The following is a 20,426-nucleotide window of genomic DNA, read 5'->3' as shown; positions in this document are numbered from 1 at the left end:
CCTCTGTCTGCATCTGTTCCCTGCATCTATGTTCCCCCTGTCTGCTCCTGTTCCCTGCGTCTCTGTTCCCTCTCTGTCTGCTCCTGTTCCCTGCGTCTCTGTTCCCTCTCTGTCTGCTCCTGTTCCCTGCGTCTCTGTTCCCTCTCTGTCTGCTCCTGTTCCCTGCGTCTCTGATCCCCCTCTCTGTCTGCTCCTGTTCCCTGCATCTCTGTTCCCTCTCTATCTGCTCCTGTTCCCTGCATCTCTGTTCCCTCTCTGTCTGCTCCTGTTCCCTGCGTCTCTGTTCCCTCTCTGTCTGCTCCTGTTCCCTGCATCTCTGTTCCCTCTCTGTCTGCTCCTGTTCCCTGCGTCTCTGTTCCCTCTCTGTCTGCTCCTGTTCCCTGCATCTCTGTTCCCCCTCTCTGTCTGCTCCTGTTCCCTGGATCTCTGTTCCCTCTCTGTCTGCTCCTGTTCCCTGCGTCTCTGTTCCCTCTCTGTCTGCTCCTGTTCCCTGCGTCTCTGTTCCCCCTCTCTGTCTGCTCCTGTTCCCTGCATCTCTGTTCCCTCTCTGTCTGCTCCTGTTCCCTGCGTCTCTGTTCCCTCTCTGTCTGCTCCTGTTCCCTGCATCTCTGTTCCCTCTCTGTCTGCTCCTGTTCCCTGCATCTCTGTTCCCTCTCTGTTTGCTCCTGTTCCCTGCGTCTCTGTGCCCCCTCTCTGTCTGCTCCTGTTCCCTGCATCTCTGTTCCCTCTCTGTCTGCTCCTGTTCCCTGCGTCTCTGTTCCCCCTCTCTGTCTGCTCCTGTTCCCTGCATCTCTGTTCCCCCTCTCTGTCTGCTCCTGTTCCCTGCGTCTCTGTTCCCCCTCTCTGTCTGCTCCTGTTCCCTGCATCTCTGTTCCCTCTCTGTGTGCTCCTGTTCCCTGCATCTCTGTTCCCTCTCTGTCTGCTCCTGTTCCCCGTGTCTCTGATTCCTCTCTGTCTGCTCCTGTTCCCTGCGTCTCTGTTCCCCCTCTCTGTCTGCTCCTGTTCCCTCTCCGTCTGCTCCTGTTCCCTCTCCGTCTGCTCCTGTTCCCTCACTGTCTGCTCCTGTTCCCTGTGTCTCTGATCCCTCTCTGTCTGCTCCTGTTCCCTGCGTCTCTGTTCCCCCTCTCTGTCTGCTCCTGTTCCCTCTCCGTCTGCTCCTGTTCCCTCTCCGTCTGCTCCTGTTCCCTCTCTGTCTGCTCCTGTTCCCCGCGTCTCTGTGCCGGAAGCAGGAAAGGATCCGTGTGCCCCCCTGCTTTCGGAAAGGCTGCCTGCACCTGGGCACGTTTGCGCATCACTTCCTGTGAGCCGTATGCAAATCGCACACATCACTTCCTGTGAGCCGCACAAGAATCATGTGCACTAACTGTACGGATAATCGGGAAAAAAAGTTAACCCCAATTTATGTGTGCTATTAATTACATGCACAAATCCATGTATATGTGTGCATGCACACACATACTATGCGCACGCTGTCTCATCCAAGTGTGTACACATGCATTGATTGCGCACACACACATGCACACACACACACACACACACACACACACGCACCACATACACACACCTGCACACACGCACACACACGTATATGCACCACACACACACTCGTATATGTGCACGGTACACATGCACACACACACGCAACAGATTCATGCACCCACACACGCACACACATATATGCACAAATGCACCACATGCACACACACATATATATGCATGATATACATGCACACACACACACTCAAATATGCACCACACACACACACACACACACACACTCAAATATGCACCATACACACACACACACACACACACAGCTCTCTGAGTCAGCCTGGCACAGCCCTGGCCTCGGTGACCTTTGCTGATCCCGGTTCCTCCAGACGTCCTGCATTCTTCAGGGGAAAATGGAAATGGGAGGACAGGCTGCGCTCGGCCCCAGACAGAGGCCATGTTTCAGGCGCACAGGCTTAAAACAGCCCCCGTTTCTCACGGAAACAGCCAACGGGGACTCTAAACCCCCTAAACCTTTTAAACTAAAGGTTACCAGACAATCACGAGAGCGAGGCCGCTTTTTCCCCCCCCGCACAGAGAGGCCGCTGTGGCTCCTTTTTCCCTCTGGGTCGGGAACAGGAACGGACAGAGTGTAGCACAGTGGGTAAGGAACTGGGCTTGTAACCGAAAGGTCGCAGGTTCGATTCCCGGGTAAGGACACTGCCGTTGTACCCTTGAGCAAGGTACTTAACCTGCATTGCTTCAGTGTATATCCAGCTGTATAAATGGATACAATGTAAAATGCTATGTAAAAGTTGTGTAAGTCGCTCTGGATAAGAGCGTCTGCTAAATGCCTGTAATGTAATGTAATGGGATGGAATACGAGCGTGTTTCTCACCGGCTGTGCACACAGGGCGCTCAGACCCGGACGGCAGCTGCTGGTAGTCGCCGCCGCCGCCGCCAGAGTCCTGCGCGTGTAACGCTATACGCGTTTACGCGCGGCGCCTGACCTGACCCGCCGATTCCACACAACACCATAAAATAACTCGCCGCGGTTCCAGCAGCCCTCATGAAACGTAATCCGCCGTAAGGACGGATCTAAATACGTACACGTTTGTCAGTTGTTTGTCACGGTCGGTACTAAATTGTCAAGAGAGTGGGTTTTTTTCTGTTTTAATTTGTGATTGAGCAATTCACCAGTGTTTTCAAAGGGACATTCTGTCTTAAGAGAGAGTCTGCATGCTTTGTAAACAAGCTGGCGGTGAGTGAACTGCAGAAAGCTTGTGCCTGGGAAGGCTGTTTGGATCTGGTGCAGGCATGTAATGAATCCCCGTGTGCATAAAAAGGGAGATTGTATTACAAAGGAGGGTGCTAATACCCTGATGAAGGCCAGTTTCACTACTGCGTGGGTGTTAATGATCTCAGTGCATTGTTAGTCTCATCCAGAGATATTAAAGTTTCAACATGCAAATGTTATTCTCTTTTCAACGGTGTTGTTGTACAAGTTGGTTTTCTTCACTGATACAATTTATTCATTATTTTTCATCTCAACAAAATTTGTTTAATGCCTAGATTCAATTGACATTGTCTTTTTCTTAATTTTGAGTAAAAAAAATAATGTCATGTGGTGTATACATGTTAAAGTGTGTATGCATGTATGTGTGTGTGTGTGTGCACACAAGCGTGTGTTTGTGTGTGTGTGCATGTGTGTGCATGATTGTGTGTGTGTATGTGTGCACGTTTGTGTGTGTGCATGCGGGTGTGTCTGTGTAGGTGTGTGTGTGCGAGTGCGTGCGTGTACGTGTGTGTGTGTGTGTGTGTGTGCATGCATGTGTGTAAGTGTGTGTGTGGGTGTGTATGGTTGGGGGGTTGGGGGTGTTCTGGGGTTGATTAAAGACTCTCGGGCCTGTTTAGATAGCAGAGTGTTGTGCAGCAGGAGGCCAGAGGAGGATATGAACTGACTGTCAGACACATGACTGCATAGGACTTCATTAAAGCCCCACAGTACCTCCTTTATGGACCCCTTTATGAATCTACAGTAAACACACATTTCTGCAGTGTGTGATCGCTTAAACAGATTGAGTGAGGGGTGCGGGGTTGAGAGAAGACATTAAATTGGACAAGGGTCATGAGGATGGGGGGGTGGGGCATACTAATATAGTAAATGTGGACAGGTGGTTTAATGCATATAATCACTGTAAGCATACTGTCACTTTCTTCTCGAGGTGGCCTCATGTTGGTAATGGCTATTTACATTCTTTAAGCTCCAGATATCCAGGAGTTGACCAGTCTTCTCTATAGTAGACATTTTCTCTTCAGAGTCCTGCTGTGTGGTTAGGCCTTGGCTCTGTAATGACTGTTGATGCCTTTCTTAATATTGTGCATGTTTTCTATTTGACATTAATAAATACTGTTTTTACTTTATATGAAAATGAATTTGTATATTGAGCCTTAAAAAGTGATAGAGCCCTTCAATCCAAAAAAGCATAGCAGTTGACTGGGGATCTGGCACGCTGCATTGACCTGAACTTCTGTCAGTCGCCACTAGGTGTCACTACAACGCAGGGGAGCTTACTGGCACGCAGTAGCAGGCAGCATTTCAGAAAAGAAGAGATTTCACTGGAAATTGTGCTTCTTTGAAAGCGGAACCACAGAAATGCTTTTGATTTACAGCTCAGGGAGCCAGAGTTTAATGACGCCTTGATTGTGTGTTTGCAGGACTATCAATTTTCAGCCAAATGCCTCAGGAATATCAGCACGTACTAACGGAAATGATCAGTTTTCAACAGAGATGGTTTGCTTACTTTCCTTTGTCTCCTTTATTTTCACTCTCAGAAGAAAGTCAACAAAGCCTTCACTTGTGGTGTTTTCTGTTCAAACCAATTAGCCTTGCTTAATCAGTCGGATCAATTAATTAGGTGCTTAAATCCACAATGGCGCATTGCCCAGTGTGTACCGTAGTAAAATGTATAAGCATAGGGCATGGGCAACCTTTAGCTGAAACTTCATTTATAATAATAGCAATGAAGCGTGAATTCCAGTCTTGAGCATGCTCAGTATGCGGAAGCTGAGGTGGCGGCTGGCGTTGCTAGCGGAGAGCAATGGCCGCCAGGTTGAGTGGGGTTGAGCAGGGGCAAGGCCTCGGTCTGGCTGCCAGAACAGAACATCTCCTGCAGCTTGTGGTCCCGTCAGCATGTCCGCGTGTACTGTCATGTTTGTGTACACATTCGTTAACAATTCAGCCTTTCTTTTTGGACAGAGTGTTGCTTTGAAGATATAAGAGCTTAATCAAAAGTCATTTAAATGTGACTTACATCCCATTGGGAATGCAGTGAGTTCAGTGACTAATGACTAACAGACCGTCCATTGCATTCTGTTCACCTCCTTTTAGCAAATAGTTTGAAACTTGGCAGGAATCCTTATCCCAGATGCAGAACCTATATTGTACATATTCTCCACTGACACTTTGACACTGCTTGATATTATATTGACAGGTTTCAGGTGAAGCATACCAGAATTTGATCTGTTTTTTCTTTTCGTATTTGGTCCTGTCACAAAGATACTGATACTAAGACCGAGATTAACCTCTCAACCTCTCTTCCACCCTTATCGTGTGTAAAATCATTTTAGCTGTAAAAACAAGTATCACAAACCTAATTACAAAGTTTCATTAATGAAGTGTCATAGTCAGCCAAGATAAAAATCATAACCGCTAACAAAATAAACAGCCCAGCCCCAAGCAGGGGACTGTCCGAGAGGAAACTGGAACATTGAGTTACCAGAGAGAGAGAGAGAGAGAGATGTCGGGCCTTGAATGAAATCCATTTCTTCATTCCTTTCTTCTGGGGAGCTACAATGCTCCGTTGTTCTAGCGCAGTGCGAAGGGACCAGGAATCAGATTTACAGCTGAACCAATCGGCCAATTCGTCGCTCGCCTGGACGCGCCAATCGGCATCTTTTCCCGTTTCAGTTCTCCCCATCTCCAGACAGCTATTCGCATCGGGTTTCGCCAAAGGGAGCGGGGCAGCGCTTCAAATAAATAAATGAGAGAGAGAAAGAGAGAGAGAGAGGGAGAGAGAGAGTTAGAACCGGGACAATGGGGGCGAGAAGACGGAGGGTTTTTTTTTTGCCTTGGCTGATCCTCGGCTGATCCTTGGCTGATCCCGGTTCCCTTTCAGCCCGGGACGGCGGCGAGCCCAGGGGACCAGCGGCGCTCTGTCCGCCAGCGACGGACCCCTTTACAGGTGTCCCGTGTTTACGGAAAACTCTCCGAAAGCCGAGACTAAGCCTGCCAAACGTTTGGAGGTCACCCCCCCTCCCCTCCCCCCTTCTCCCCAGTCCCCCCCTGGTGCCTGATACACTATATCTTGAGAAAAGTGTTTTAATGGGATGGGGAAGCCGGTGACCTTGGGGACCCCATTGACCCCGCCCGCCCCCCGGCACCACGGTCGCCTCTATTCCCCAATCAATTACCGGCGGTCAGGCTGCAGACCACCAAAGCTTAGCGCTTACCCGATAGGAACTGAGAGATCCAGGGCGTTACTTTGATCAGAATATTGATTTCAGAGGGCTGGATGAATAACCACTGATCTCAGAACTTGATTTCTGTTTCCTTCTTGCAAACAGTGCAAGAGGATTGTACTGTATGTACATGGAAGGTTAATGGGGTGTTATTTCAGGCCTGAGTGGAGCGTAAGTTTTTTTTTTTTCTGCTTTGTTGCAGCAGGGTGTTAAATAAGCCCCCGTGTCACTCAGCCTGTCAATCCGTTATCCAGTAGATGAGTGAGTGAGTGCGTGTCTGTGTGTGTGACTGTGTCTGTGTGTTGTGTACGTGTGTGCAAATGCGTGTGTCTTTGTGCAGTTTTGTGTGTTTGTGTGTGTGCGCATGTGCGCAATATTTCTTTTAGAAAGCCTTTCGGGGGTCAGGTCGACATTGTTTTTGGTGTATTACAGCACCAATCGACTTTGTCAGAGAGCAAACAATTGCAATTGCAGAAGTCTCCCAGTTTGAATCCTTGGACAGTTACGGCAATTGCCATCTTCAACTTACTGCAGCTTATGTTAGTACAGTAAATACACCTGCCTGGGCAAACAGATTACATGTAATGTAATGAAATAACCCAGGACAAAGATGGCGGATAAACACAGGATACAGGTACAGGAGGCACAGTAGTCGTTAGCGGCTGGTAATTGCTGTGGAATTGTGCGGGTGGTCCTTCGACAAAGCACTCCGTCGACTGACTCATCTCGTTAGGAGCTGCAGTCTGACGAAGCAGACAGACGGTACTCTAGTACACACACAGTTTTTTTTTTTTTAAATGTGACTCCTCTTTAAAGCTGGGGAATCATTCGCTGAGTAACTGTGCTTTTCTCACGCCCAGTGTGGCTGAATAAACCTAACCGAACCATTTGTCTTAAATTGGCGGATTGGCTTCCTGCAATCCGAGTACAGTAATGTTATCACAAAAACATGTCAAGTTAATTAGAAGATTTTGGGGTTTCTGTTCCCTGTGTTTATCTGTTTATAGATTTGAAAAGAAAATGGTTCTGTTGTGGACGTCAGAACGGTGATGTCTTTAATACGCGCAGTTTGTACACCCAGGCCAGCCAGGAGTCAGTGGAGTGGAGAGAGGGGAGAGAGCAGGGAACAGAGACCAGGGCAGACCAGTGGAACACAGCGGGCTGCTTTACAGCATGAGGGCTCTCCCAAACGAGGCTTTCAACAACCCAGCAACCGCCATACAACCACTTCAGTTCTGCCACTGAAAACCTTAAAGTGAAAACACGCACATATACGCATGCACACACACGCACGCACGCATGCACGCACGCACACACCACACGCACACACAGACAAACACACGCACACTGCATCCCTGGCTGATGGTGGAATACTCTGGGAGCTTTTGGTTGGTTGGTCGGTTTGTGTGAAACAATTCTCGTGGGAACACCCTGTTTATTGCAGGCCCCAACAGCTCAGCACGGACTCTGAAATCCAGATTGAAATTTCTCGGCCCTTCCTTTTTTTGGCAGTCGGGTTCCACGGGAGCGGGGAAGTCCCTGAGCGCTTCTCCCAGAGATGCGGTTGGTGTGGTAGGGCGCGTTCGCCGCGTTCGCGCTGTTGTCGAGTTACAGAAGGTGGGTGCGGCGCGGCGTGCTCGACGGCGGCTCAGACGCGAAGCTCAGGCCGGCGTGTCCTCAGAGCCGCGCGGCGTGTCCTCAGAGCGCGCGTGTCTCAGAGCCGCGGTGTCAGAGCCGCGGTGGTCCGTGTCCGCTCGTCCGGATCGGTCGCGCGGGTCTGACGCTGAGCTAGCAGGGCCCCCTGCTCTCCTCGCTGCTTCACTTTACACGCCAATGAAAAATCTATTAGCTCTTTCACCACTGCAGGGGGAGGGGGAGGAAGACTGAAAGGTCACAAATAATGCCATCCTCCTCCTCCCCCCCCCCACCCCAAAAGCAGGATCGTCTGCCCAGTACTGCGTTCGCGGCTTAAGCAGATTTAATATCGCATAAATGGAGGGAACAGGCAACAGTAGCGGCTAAACATTTGTTTAAGTGCTCTTCAAAAATTCAAACCGATTATATTATACTTTACTGTCTGTGTAATCTCACAGAAACCATTTGTAATTGAACAATTCATTTGCTCTTAGTCTTATTTATATTGGCCAAATTTTAAAGAGGAACAATTACATGAAAAACAGGCATTGTCTGCCATTTTATTGAGATGTTTTCATACAAAGGTTTATTTGAATTGTTTTCTTTTTAAAAAAGAAAAGGTGTGGAGCGCTTTTGTTATGCGCTGAGGAGCGCACTGCTTATTTGAGGAGTTCCCAGCATGCTATGGGGCCGGGTGTTTCTGTGAGCGGAGGGCGCTGGGGGCCTGTGCTCACACGTCTGGCCGCGTGCCTCCGCGTTAATGAGGGGGACCTTCAGCGGGAACAATGGCGCAGTGCGGGCATGTTAGTCCTCTCGGAGGACCCTAACGGGGCTCCTAATGAAGAGCGCGGCGGATCACCCGCGGAGAGAGCGTAAGTAACTGTAGCGCTTTGTGACGGGCCGGCGCGGTGGAATAATGGCGGGTGAATGGGACAGCGCGTGCGCCGGCTAGGCTAGCCCGTCCTGGACGGCGTACTGGCAGCTGCCGCGACCACCCAACCCTTTCTGCGGGCGACCCATTTTCCCAATGAGGCTGCCATCACTCTCTATTGTCCAAGGAAGGGGGGGGGGGGGACAGGACCCCCCCGCCATCGAAAAACAGAGTTGCCAAAGTCTCTTTATCGTGCCCCTTTGAAGGATTTTGAAGGCTGCGAGAGGGATTATGGGAGTTTAATTGAGCGTGGTAAGTGATCGGTATCTGAATATTGATCGGGAGCAGGTGGTGTGAGTCAGTGAGGGGGAGGGAACAGGAGTCAGGGTCTCCTCTATTATGTGTGCAACATGCAACACCCCGCACGCCCCTTAACCCCCCCCCCCCCCCACCACAAAAGAACAAAAAAAGTTATTTAAGACTCAATTATCCCATTCACAGAGGTTCTGGTGTACAGATGGCTCCAATGCGGGGAGGGGTAAATGTTTTCTGGGTCTCTTTTCTTCTTGCCAAATTCACCATAGAATCATGGGCTCTGTCGGGACACCATGAGCGTGTGAGGGGACTTGCCAACACGTCTTTGGCTTTGAGGAGACAAAGGGAGAAAGGACCCATGAATGGCTATTTGAGTGCAGAACAGGCTGCCGTAGTCACAGTGTGGCTCACACACAGTGGGGGGCTCCTGGGGAATTTCTGTCTGCCCCCCTCAAGAACATAACATACATAAGCTCTGCTGATGATTCCAAAGCCGCAGAAAAGGCAAATCAGTGTGTTCTGTACTGTAGGGGATGCTTTGTAGTTAACAGCAGAATCGCAGACAATCATCTCTGCTCAAGATATACAGTCTAACTCTTCGTAAGCAGTGTGCAAGAATACCATCTTCCGTGTGTGTGTGTGTGTGTCTGTGTGTGTGTGTTTGTGTGTGTTTGTGTGTGTGTGTGTGTGTGTGTGTGTGTGTGTGTGCGCGTGTGCGTGCGTGTGTGTGTGCATGTGTGTGTGTGTGTGTGTGTGTGCGCTCCCATTATCTGCTCTGGGCATGCTGTACAGGCTCCAGATATATTTCAGAGGGCCGTGAGCAGGCCTGTCCCTTCAGCAGAGAGGGTAATTATTTGTGCACCTGTTTGACACTCTGCTGTGTTATTCCTGGCCATAGGGTTTGAAAATAAAGAACACAAAATAAAGCTGTTTCCTGTAGCTGTACAGCCAGGCAACAGGATGGACCAATCAGAGAGCTGAACTGCTGCACACACAGGGCACTCCTTTTGCCATTGGCCAGTCCGTGCTTTTCGGACAAGCACTGATTTCCCTCTGCACTGGTGAAGATGCGCATTAAAAAAACACAAACCAGTCAGATCATGTGCTCTTTGACCGCAAGCAGCACAGCCGGATCTCTCTGTTTGCTGGGCGAGTGGGCGAAGATATTCAGCGTCATAGACGCTGGAACAAAGCCTGGGCAAAGCCTGGGCTGGCACAGGCTGGCAGAGGCAAATGTGCGGCCTGGCATGGGCCAGCCACGAGGGCTTTCACTGAACCGGACCAAACACTGAGACAAACATTTACTCACCACCACCGAAACGCATATGCACAGTCACCTAGAACACACACCACCAGCTGAAACACGTATACACAGTCACCTAAAACACACACAAACTCCTGAAAAAAAGTATACATTTTTGTTTCATGAATACACACCCACACACACATACACACATGCATGTACTAACTTACACACAAACACACATACCCACACACTCACACACACACAAACTCACATACGGGCATGCATACACAGACTTACACACAAACACACACTACACCATGCAGGCACACACAACCACAAAACTCACATACGCATGATACAGTCTTACACACAAACACACTCAACACCCCACACACAACACAACACACATACTGCATGCAGGTCACAGACTACACACAAACCACAACACTCACAACACAACACAACACACACACACACATACACGCATGCAGGGTCTTACACACAAACACACTCATACACACACACACACACACACACACACACACCTCAGGCTTCCGCCAGGCAAGGGACTGAAATTTACAGTGCGGGGGAAACTGAGGAAATAATAAAGTCATGAATTACTCCGTCAGTGAAGAGGAGCACAATGGCAGACTATTTCCCTCTTTTCATCAATGGCTTTTCAAGTGGCCATGGAAGAATGCAATCAAGAGGCAGGAAATACAGAGCACAAGCTATTTATGGTCTGGCCACTGCACACCAGGAAATGCTTTCTCTTTGTCTCTCTGTCGCTGTATTCATTGTCTCATTTACATCTCCAGACAAACCAGCTCGTAAGCACAATATGTTCCCGAAAGGTAATGCCACTGAACCAGTATTCACAAGTACAGCTGTGTTTGGAAGTTTTAAATATTCATTAAAAGAATTTGGGTTATGGAAGAAAATAGAAATTGAAAATGTAAATGAACAAACTTCATAATATTATAATCACAACATGAGCCATCTGACTTCTTGGGGCACATTACTGGGGCACTTAAAGAGTTACAAACTAAAGAGACAAACTAATCCTAAACTAAGCAGAAATGGCATAATATACACAACATGGTGTCATGGGAACATTTCTGGAAGAAAAGTGGCAGCTCAAGGTCTGACATCAGTCAAAATCTGTCCCTCAACTTCGAATCACAATTAAATGCGTACATTTTATTTTTCACAGTTTGTGTTCAGCAGCTGTTCCCAAAAATAATCTGTACGAAGAAAAAGAACGACACATTTTTAACTCACTGTTTTGGACAAAATGTTGCTTTAACGTAGGCCTTAAGCTCTTTTGGGGAAGGGGCGCGAGTGGCAGCGGACCCGCTGGAGGAATGACGGGGGCAACTGTGGGAGGCGCGCGGGGGTATTCCGGGGGGCGTTCCTCCCCTTCCGGCGGCGGCGCCTCCGTGGTGCGGTGCCCTGCGGCTCCGTGAGCGTCGGCCGGGCCGGATGCTCGGGTTCCTAAAGGTCCCCGAGCTGCCGTGACCCTCCCGAAACGCGATAGCCCTGAAGCCACCTTTACGGCCGCCCCCCTCCCCCCCTCCACACCCCTCCACACCCCCGCCCCTCCCCCTGCAACGGTCTGTTGTCATGACCTGTTCTCCTCAGCCACCCCGCCTCACCAAACTGAACTGGGCTCGTCTTTCACCCCCAACAGATATCCACCACGCAGAGATATGGGTGGGATTTCAGCCCATCGGGGTCTCTCTCTTTCTCTCTCTCTCTCTCTCTCTCTCTCTCCCTCCCTCTTTCTCTCACCTCCTGAGATACTTTGCGTGCTACCAGCGGCTAGTAATGATACAGCGTACTCATAATCCACACAGTCATTTATTCCCAGTAATTAGCCTCAGCAGATAAAGTGAGAAAGTGCCCTAACCCTGAGCCAGTGCCCTCCTGCAGCACACCCAGTGTACAGAATGGCTCTGTTCACTGGAATGCAATGACATTATGAGCGCTGTCCAAAAAGACATAATCCAACAAGACTTTGTGGGAGAAAAACAAATCCATAACAAAAATGATTAAAAACAGAATAAATAAAATTTTTTAATTACTTCATGATCTCATAAGAGGCTACTGTGAAAAAAAGCTACAATTCAAAATGAGATTAACTGTAATTTGACTATTAAGACCCCCCCCCCCCAGCCCAGGAGAGCCCATCTCTGTCCCCCTGCAACAAAATTGGTCAGATGACAGGACGTTTTTAGAGAGCAGCCCTGCTCCCGCAGCGTGAGGGGTGATGTCAGACATGTCTTTGTGCTTGCTCATCACACAAAGAGTAAATTACCATCGTCATCCTCCCCCCCATCTCGTACACCCCCCCAGCAGACGCAGTCGCTCGCCCCATCAGGAGAGCAGCCAGACCCCTCTGTTTCCTGCCCCCCGGGGCGGGGGTCCCCGGGGCGATGGCGTGTGATTGGCCGCGGACGTGTTTCGCCACACTCCTCCGCCGGCGGGAAGGCACGGGAAGGGAATCTGCCGCATCGGCAATAATCTGCTTCCTGCAGGACGCCGTCTACTGTATCTAGCGCCGAAACCCCACTTCCACCTCACTGGACATTTACACACTGTGACCCTACATGCCACGCCTCCACAAAAACCTGTCTGTGAGAAAGTGGAGGGACAAGTGCTACTATAGGTTCCATTCCAGCTGTTTTTTCTTTTGTTTTTTTGTCTGTTCTGGTAAATTACAGTTATCACAGTTCAGATTATAAGAGGGGGAAAAATTCTGGCTTACAAAGCTGATATAGAGTGCTCGGTGGAAACAGGAGCACTTAATCTGCTGGTAAAGTCAGCGTATTATGAGGTATAGAATAACAGGGAATAAAATTATTTGGAACAGGATCATTTAATCAGCAGGTAGTTCATTGTATTAAGAGGTTTCGTATAGCAGAGAACACAATATAGTACTGGGATCAAGTGTGACTCTGTTTCGGCAGCTATAATCACAGTGGATTGTACATACAGCGTTCACTTTCCGTAATCATATCTGTCCAACCTCTGCCACCTGACAGGAAACTAAGTTTTAACTCTTAAACATAATCTCACGCTCTGAGAACTATCAACAATGGCAGCATTACTGTAAACTGTCTTTGTGATTACGTCTGTTTGTGTGTGCACGTACTGTATGTGTGTACATTCAGTATGTATGTGTATCTGTATGTGTACATGCGTGTGCTTGTTTGTGTTTGTGTGTGTGTGCGTGCATGTTTTGTGTGTTGTGTGTGTGTGTGTGTGTGCGCGCGCATGTTTTGTGTGTTGTGTGTGTTGTGTGTGTGTGTGTGCATGTGTGTTTGTGCACATGCGTTAGTTTACTGATACATATCCTGGAACAGACTCGTAGTATTGTTAATCCACCATTCTAAAGAAGATTAGACCAGGCTTTAGTGGTAATATGGCACAATTAATTTGATAAGACAATGATGGTGTGACTGGTAAAAAAAGATGAGAGACTGTGGCAGACGTATTGTGGTATCTGAGATAAAAGTTTACTAATTGGGGCGAAGTAGCCATGATATAGCTTTGGTTCTCTTGTACACCAAACAGACAGCAACAATCCATCAAATTTATGCTTTTTAAAAAAAATTTAATTTAAATTTGTTTGAATTTTTTTTAAGAGGTGGTGTTATCTCCTGGCTGGATCAGAATGGTGGCTCCCTACCACATTCCCAGGATTTCAGGACACCTCTCCATGCCAACGTTTAATGGAACGCACAAAGGTTTACGAAGAAGATTTTCCGTTACGGAGCGTTGTGTTACACCGTTATTATGTGCGTATGGCATCCCACCGTGACCAACCTGCAGAGGTCTGAGCCATGAAAAAGCACTTACTGTACAGGCTTTGGGTGAGAACCAGCAGGGAAATGCCCAATCTGCACGCTCTGTACTCCAACTAGAACAGCTGACTGGTTATTTAATAACACATGACAAATTTACAATTAATAGCTGCCCGTGTCTGCCACTCTGTAGTAACCTGCAGAGTAGCATTGCCATTCCTAGCGGATGGGCTAACAGGCTATATGTAGCAGCATATAAAAATACAGCTGTGTTTTGGGTAGAGAGGCCTTTTGATGTGCTCTGAAACAGTTAACGGCGCCCATTTTGTTGAGTCAGTTGTCAGAGTTTTGTGGAGGGTGCATTATGCAGAAGGCACCTGCATAAATTTACGGCTTCAGCCATGCTCTCAGGCGGAGGTGGCCAGTGCCAATCAATGGTGAAAGCGTGAGGTTTGCTCCTGTTGTGGCCTGGGGAATTATTAGCATAATCAAACTCTAATTTTACTATCATGATTGTCAGGTACACTAAATGACCACAAGTTTGGGGAAGGCCCTTGCCTGTTTCAGCATAACAATGCCCCCAGACACACAGAAAGTTCCATATAGAAATTGTTTTGTCGAGAATGGTGTGGAAGAATTTGACTGGCCTGTACAGAGCCCTGACCTCAACCCCATCCAACACCTTTGGGATCAGCTGGAAAGCCAACTGTGAGCCAGACCTAATCTCCCAATCAGTGTCCGACCTCACTAACGCTCTTCTGGATGAATTGAAGCAAATCCCTGCAGCATCTAGTATAGACATCTAGATGACATCCAACATCTAGTATAAAACCTTCCCGGAAGAGTGTAGGTTGTTGTAGCAGGAAAGGGTGGACCAACTCTATACTAATATCAATAATTTAGACGAGACATTGGATGTCAGGTGTCCGCATACTTTTGGCTGTACAGTGTATGTTTTCTCTATTATTTTATGGGACTTGAGTTTATGATCCCTTCTGTCATCCTATTATTGTGGCATGAGGTGCAGACAGTGCATTGCTACATATGTGCTACTGAAAATGTAAATGAAGATGAAAACAAAAATGCTCTGTCTACTTCACTTTGAACTGTGAATTTTAGTGGCGGTTGAAGTTTTTGCTAAACATGAATTTCCCAGTTTGACTGAAATTACTGAAAAACAAATATTAAGAATGAATCGACACCTTCAGGAAAAAAGGGACATGACCTCAGCAAATGAAATGGAAGTGAATGAGTCAGGCCAGAGAGAGAGAGGGAGGGAGAGAGGGAGAGAGAGAGAGCGAGAGAATGTGTTACAGTCACAGTCCCATTGACTTTGTACTATAGAAAAAGCCACAGGAACCACAGGAAGTTCTCTAAAGAGAGATGTGGCTGCACACTGAGATTTGGGAGAAATCGCAGAGGATTAATCTTCTGCTTCCCTCTCTGGAATGTGAACATTTGTATGGAGACAACACAAAAGCAATTTCTCTGACTGGAACTAACCCTCCATCCGCTTCCCCAGAATCGAGTCGATCTGAGTCAGAGAGATGCAAACTGCTCCAGATGAGGACCAAACCGCTTCAGCTGGGCACAGGCTGGGGGAGACGGTTCTTTGCGGCCAGTTGGACTGAAGTCCAAGTACAATAGAGGGAATGATATTGTTGCCACTTGTAGCTCTACAGCTTAGCCTACCACTGGCTCCTTTTTAAAATCAGGGAACTGTGGTTGCTTTTTGTCAGACTGATGGCAGGGATTAAAAACTAGTCTCATTGTCGCTTTCTTTTTTCATCTTTCTCTCAGTGTGGAATGCAGAGATGCATTTTAGGCCGATCCCATCACTGATACCTCCTGTGTAGTGTGTTGTCGTCTCTTTTCTCTCTGCAGTCCTCTGGCTGAGTCTCTGGGGTCCTAGCGTCGGTCGGGCGCCTTGCCCATCTAAACGGCCAGCAACTCCTACCTCAGGCTCTCTTCACTCTACCCAACAGCTGGACCCTGAACTGGCCAGGCTCTCTTCACTTTACCCAACAGCTGGACCCTAAACTGATCAGGCTGCTCTTCGCTCTACCCAACAGCTGGACCCTAAACTGGCCAGGCTGTTCTTCACTTTACCCAACAGCTGGACTCTAAACTGGCCAGGCTGTTCTTCACATTACCCAACAGCTGGACTCTAAACTGGCCAGGCTGTTCTTCACATTACCCAACAGCTGGACTCTAAACTGTTCAGGCTGTTCTGTTCTGAAATGGCATCTCTCTTCGAAGCGCACCGTCTCCCTGAGCTACGCATGGCAGCTCCTGTTTGTTTACGCTCCACAGGCCCACCGCTCAGACTCTTCGCTTTGGTCTGGCACCCATTTTCCCTGACCTCCGTGAGCCCTGCCTGGCTGGAAGCCGCAGAGATCTCCTCACGCAAATCTCCCTTTCGCCCCGCCGTCTGTGTCCGTGTGCGCCTCAGCTCGTTCTGTCAGACCGCAGAGTGAGCGGGCCACTTTGTCTAGAGCCCTTCCCACATCCCAGAACCTCCTGGCACTTCTAAGGATGCATTTCTAAAGATTTATTTTAGCCTTTCAGACAATCACCAATGTTACGGCTGATTGGGCTGACTGTACAGTAGCTTCTTGTTGGCTACTTGTGAAACAATCGATGAAAATACCCTCAAATGCATACAGATTTGCAATAGAGTGTTAAAATATCATGCCAGTGCATGTATTTGCAACTCCTGAACAAAACGGTGGCCACATCAGTGATTTCAATCACAGCATTACGTGCTTAGAAATACATCATCCAACTGTTTATTGAATGGTGGCATTGGTTTGGTATTTATAGAAATACAGAAGGTAACTTTAGAAATACTTTTGCATTTGCATTTGATGCTCTACCCACAACGGGGGAGATACACTTAACCATATGCACATCCTACAGTCTTTTATTTGTGGGTCTGAATTATGTTATGAAGTACAAAATTTTGCACTTGTTTTGTATGTCAAACCAGCATTGCTGCAACCTATCAACATAAGCTTGGATAGATTGATCATCAAAAATAACTCTTAGCCCATTGCAAATCAGTCAATATATCATATCGTCAGAAGCTAGGCAGACAGCAAGGGCTGTTACACAGGACTGGCTCTTCTTGTAATGGAAAAATCAACACTAATATGGGACAAAACTCAGGAAGTGCTTTCATATTTCATGCTACCCTGTGAGAGACTGTTGAGTCTGACAGCACTTTACTCTGTGGCAAGGCCAGGAGAGAAGCTGTCTCCTGCCCAGGCTGACTGCCCTGCGAATAAACACAGAGTCACATGACACCAGCTCGGCACTGGAAGGCATGTGGAGGGATCGCGGAGTGGTGCGGTTGACCAAAAGTAGCCTGTCAGGCATTGCATCGAGGTTCGTGACTCACACTAAACACGAGCATGGTCTGTGAGAGATTTATGAAATCTAATAGAGCTGCACACACACACACACACACACATTTATGGGCACATTCATACACTTATACGCACCCACACAATGACAATACACGTACATTTACTGAAAAGAAATGGATTGCTATTCTAACTAATGTCATTTTTGAATACAAAAGGCCTGAACAAAGCTGAACAAGGGCTACCTGAAAGTAGCAATGTTGAGAATTTTCTTCTTAAAAAATAAAAAACGCATTCAGCTACATTTGCTTACAATACTATTTCAGTCTACTTTGTCGCTGTGCGTCTCTATATTTCCCTCTTTCCAATATTTAAGATATAATCCTCAAAAGATGGTAATCTTCTTTCAGTTAGGTTCAAAGCTCATTTCTTCCTCGTTCCCCACATAGGTGCTCGCCATTGTCTGCAGTATCATCTGTTTTGAAATGGAGTGAGAGAGTGTCCCTCAGTGGGACACAAGCTTTCATACAACAAACCCAACAGATAATCTGAAACACTATGCTATGATGGTTATATATTTAAATATGATAATTTCAGGATGAAAAATTATTTCTAAATTAGTACAATTATTTTAGGGAATTTAGTTGAAATTGCAAGCCATTGCTATTCAATATTTAGCTCATTTCAAGTGGGGAATTCCATACATTTTTTCTGAAATTGCTAAAAATCTACATTTTACACCTACATCCACACATAGGATTTTTGCTTGTATATGTGTCAGACAATTATGAGTCTTCCTTTAACAAATAACTCAACTTTTTCAAAGATTCTGAGCACATTTAGCATTGATTATGGAATAGCTCAATTTTTATTAACAAAAGGATTAGTAAAAGAAAGATTTTATTTCGAAAGGTGGTCTATAAAATTCATTCAAGACTGAATCACACAGCACAGTTGATTCTGCATGCAAGTCTTCAGCACTTTCTTAGCCATACCTGGTAATGAAGAGCACTACTACACAACACTACCAAATAGCCCTCATCTGGATGATGTCACATGGGCAGGTTTCAGAAATTCACGCCTCCAATCATTCAATAATTTGGCACATGCAAAGAAAGCTTCACAAAGCACTCATCTTAAGTTTGGAAGGAAAAACCACATACATGTCTTCTCCTCTCCAGTCATTACCAATCACCCAACCACCCTTCTGACCACCATTGAATGTCCTAGCATTCATCCATCTCCTGGTATTGTCTACTAATGCCACTTCCAGTCGTAGATCTAACAGTACAACAACAGTAACACGAATATAAAGTAAAGGTAGTTTGCCCTTTGCGGTCTGTATCTTGTGAATTAGAACACAAGGGTCTCTCCTCACGTAAAGTACGCAGTGCGCAGGGCGGAATGTACTGGAATGAGGAACGCCTGCAAAACCCACAATGCTCAGTTCCCAACCTACCTTGTCACTTCCTGTGCCCATCCTGCACGCGGGTACCTGGCCCCCTCTCCAGTGCATCCACAGGGTCTCCAGCCACGAAAATCCACAGCAGCGAAAGTGGTCCTCACTCTGCAGGATAACAGAGCAGAGTGTGAGTGTATGTGTGTGAGTAGTGTGTGAGTGGGGGGTGGGCACAGAGGTGGGGGAGGGATTATAGTATTAAGAACATACAGATGTAGGAGCATGTACAGATGGGTCATCCAGAGGCCTGTTATACACTGAACTCAATGGGGCATGCTCAGACATGGGGCAGGAGAGCCAGGGCCACATTAACAGCTTTATGTTTCAAGAGCTTATGACCACTCACTCCCTCACTCGCTCACTCATTCTCCCACTCACCCAGTCTCTCACTCACTCCCCCATTCAGTCACTCACTCCCTCACTCACTCACTCATTCTCCCACTCACCCAATCTCTCACTCACTCCCCCACTCACTCCCCCACTCACTCACTCACTCACTCACTCGCTCACTCGCTCATTCTCCCACTCACCCAATCTCTCACTCACTCCCCCACTCACTCACTAACTCACTCTCCCGCTCATTCACTCACTCACTCCCCCACTCACTCATTCACTCACTCACTCTCCTGCTCATTCACTCACTCACTCACTCCCCCACTCACTCACTAACTCACTCTCCCGCTCATTCACTCACTCACTCACTCACTCCCCCACTCACTCATTCACTCACGCACACACTCACGCACACTCACTCACTAACTCACTCTCCCACTCATTCACTCTATCACTCACTCCCCCACTCACTCACTAACTCACTCTCCCGCTCATTCACTCACTCACTCACTCCCCCACTCACTAACTCACTCTCCCACTCATTCACTCACTCACTCACTCACTAACTCACTCCCCCACTCACTCACTCACTAACTCACTCTTCCACTCATTCACTCACTCACTCACTCCCCCACTCACTCACTCACTAACTCACTCTCCCACTCACTCTCCCACTCACTCACTCACTCCCCCACTCACTCACTCACTCACTCAATCTCCATTCTCCCACTCACTCACTCACTCTCCCACTCACTTAATTAAATTCAGTAATGCTAGAGGGTTCAGATTGTCTTTAATTATTTTTTTCATTAGGTTGTTTAATTTTTGACATGTTATGTGAAAGACTGTTATGTTCTGGGTTCTGCATCGTCTGACTATATAATTGTTTGAAATGATTCTTCCATAGTTATCCATTTTGGAAGGCCAGTTCATCATGGTGTGGTTTGCTTAAATAGTTCCAATTGTCCCAGAAGTTATTTGAATTAATTTATTCTTCAATGAATCTCCATGTAGTTGGTTTTGGACATGCTGTTCTTTTTTGGTTTTGAGTGTTTTTATATTGTTTTAGTGTTTCACAAGGCATGGCTCCTGACTTTGTGGATGCCTTTGTGGATGTTTTTGGTTGGATCATTTTTGGAGTTTTTCTCATGTTTGCAATCTGATTCAAACCATTTTTTCATTTTTATCCTTATTTTAATTATTTTGCAATTCATTCTTTGTCAGATGAGATATAGATGCCAAATTGTCAAATATGTTGTTTATATGGTGTCCAGAAAAGTTTACTCTTTTATTGTGAAGATGTGTTGAACTTTAAGGAATCCAAGAGATATTGGATTTATGATTTGGCAATTACATTCTGGTATTCCTCTATGCTGTTTTGAGA

General features: G+C 47.2%; 1 protein-coding gene across 2 annotated transcripts in view; it reads right to left on the bottom strand.

Moving 5' to 3' along the window:
* Positions 1–20,426, bottom strand: part of LOC135244955 (uncharacterized) — a 50,166-nt gene that overhangs the window by 25,319 nt on the left and 4,421 nt on the right. Inside the window, exon 2 of one of the 2 annotated variants that reach the window (XM_064317654.1) lies at positions 18,710–18,817. The gene's annotated coding sequence lies outside the window, so the exon portion shown is untranslated. Of the gene's footprint in view, positions 1–18,709; positions 18,824–20,426 lie in introns of those variants that run through there. The other variant, XM_064317655.1, reaches the window with a different exon arrangement.

The sequence above is a fragment of the Anguilla rostrata genome, chromosome 18 (assembly GCF_018555375.3).
Source record: "Anguilla rostrata isolate EN2019 chromosome 18, ASM1855537v3, whole genome shotgun sequence".
Lineage (NCBI taxonomy): Eukaryota > Metazoa > Chordata > Actinopteri > Anguilliformes > Anguillidae > Anguilla > Anguilla rostrata.
This window is presented reverse-complemented; position numbering and strand designations above follow the sequence as displayed.